The 2,379-nt window shown below is 38.3% G+C and overlaps 1 non-coding gene across 1 annotated transcript; it reads left to right on the forward strand.

Moving 5' to 3' along the window:
* The first annotated feature begins 912 nt into the window (after positions 1-912).
* LOC132887266 (U6 spliceosomal RNA) lies at positions 913-1,020 on the forward strand. Its single transcript, XR_009654802.1, has one exon. It is a non-coding gene; the product is annotated as a U6 spliceosomal RNA (small nuclear RNA).
* Positions 1,021-2,379: the final 1,359 nt, after the last annotated feature.

Below are 2,379 nucleotides of genomic sequence, written 5' to 3' on the forward strand. Positions count from 1 at the left end.
ATAATTATACCCAGAAAAAAATCCATGTCCCATGTCCTTTAATAGCATAACCAGAGAACTGTCCAAATAATTCAATCTCCTGCATTAAATTGGGAATACTCCTGAGAAAGGTTTGTTAGAAAAAGAATTACATCAGCATATAAGGATATTCGATGTTCCTGTTGTCCTAGTTGGATACCCGACAGGACCATATGTGTTCTAACTGCCACAGCCAAAGGCTCTATGGCCAATACAAATAGCATCGGTGGCAAAGGGCATCCTTGGCGTGTAGATCGTTCCAAGATGTCTGGTTTAGAAACTATTTTATTTGTTAAGACACTGGCCATTGGATTTGTATATAAAATCTGAATCCATCTGAGAAAGCGGTTTCCAAATCCGAATCTGGGCAAAACATTAAATAAATAGGACCATTCTATCCTATCGAACACCTGTCAGGCATCCAGTGTATTACTGCTGTGTCCTTAGCATCAAATTTTTCATGAATTATATTGAGGACTCTTCTAATATTATGAAATCCTTGGTGTTTTTGCACAAAACCATTCTGATCGTTATGGACTAGATGTGGGATATAAGGACCTAATCTCCTTGCTAAAGCTCATTGATCTGCATGAGGAGCATTCTGTAGAAGGCTTGCCTGGTTTCAAGATGAACATTATTATTGCCAACCTTAAAGAAGGGGGGAGGGTTCCATTTCGATAAGATTCATCGTACATATTTAAGAGTGGAACAAGTAATTTTTCTTGAAATGCTTTGTAAAATTCAATTGGTAGGCCACTGGGTCCTGGTGTTTTATCACCGTTAATATTTTGTATGGCCAATGATATCTCTTCAACTGTTAAACCACCTTCCAAAACTTTCTTCGCATCTTCTGTCAGCATCTGGAATTGAAGCCGATTAAGAAATGCATCTCGTGTGCTTGCTACAGCAGCACATATACAAAAATTGGATCGATACAGAGAAGATTAGCATGGCCCCTGGCGCAAGGATGACATGCATAATCGTGAAGCATTTTAATTAAAAAAAAAAATGCACTCGTTCTTCTGCAACTTGGGGGTATTCTGATTTATATAAACGCTCATAAACAGGGTGTCTACAGGTTTGTCCAAGTTAAATTTAAGACTTTTTAAGACCATGTTCCAAAAAAAATTAAGACCAAACCTAAAGTCACCCAAAAACGTACTCTTTTGAAAAAAAAAACCTATATAATTTAATGCAACTTATTGCTCTTGTAAACATTCACCAGAAAACACTATTCTAGTAGAAGTACTTCATTTCTTTTCCTTGACAGCCATTCACACACTCAACACACAATATAAGGATCAGCTAAACTTCTAACTATGTGACAATCAGAATGCAGTCACAATGTTTGAATCCAAGGCCATCCTTAAAAAAAAAAATCTGTTTCCTGTCCACCGGGTGAGCAAAAAAAATTTTCAGTAGGGAGGGAGGGATTTTTTTTTTTTTTTAATGGCTGGATAAGAAAATCGCAATGCTGTGTTTGCTTTTTCTTTCAGTACTTTTTTTATTACAAAAGCAGACACATTTAATAATACGACAGTTTTATCAACTGAAACTTGTACAAAAACTGTAAGTTAGCATTTTAAATGCTGACTGCAACATTTGCAAAACTTTTACAAAGGTACTTAAAATGTCCGACACATGGACTTTTTGTAGTTCTAAATCGGCCGTTAGGCCTAGTTCGGATGAAATTACACTATTAAAATCATCACTGAATGATTTGTTTTTCTGAATCTTTACTATTTTGTTGTTCGCTAGAATACCATTTTGCAATTTCACACTTAAGCAAATGTTTGAAAACTCCGGATCTCTTTCCTTCATGGTGGCTGCCATTTTTTTGTGCCGCACGGCGCATGCGCAGAGCTGATTCGACAGGGCTTTCCACAAGCGCCGGCTGCCGGCCATACAGCCGACTACACAATTAAGTCCAACCGGCTACTTTAATGACTATTATTTTTGTAGCCCACAGGCTCTAAATATTAATTTTCGATTTTAATAAAATTAAATGTTTATCTAACGGACTGACAATAATGTCAAACTGAACCGCGCTCATTTAAGTTGCGATTTGCGCTGTTTGTACCGATAATAACCACAAATTCCCCGCCAACTTTGTTGATCAAGGGAGAGTAACTCATCCGCGGCCCCGACATGCAGTGTGCGCGCGCACTCGGAGGAGGCAGTAGTGTGTCGGGGCCTCAGAGGCGACATCAGAGGGAACAGAAGCGGAGATGACGCTTATTTTGTCTCCGGTAAACCAGTCTTCTCTCGTTCAATTATGTGCTGGCATCAAAAGACACCGTTGGTTGTAAATGAAACCAAACTAAGTCGTTGGAGTGTATTTTCATACACAAATGGAGAAAT

This window comes from Neoarius graeffei, chromosome 5, assembly GCF_027579695.1.
Source record: "Neoarius graeffei isolate fNeoGra1 chromosome 5, fNeoGra1.pri, whole genome shotgun sequence".
NCBI classification, from domain to species: domain Eukaryota; kingdom Metazoa; phylum Chordata; class Actinopteri; order Siluriformes; family Ariidae; genus Neoarius; species Neoarius graeffei.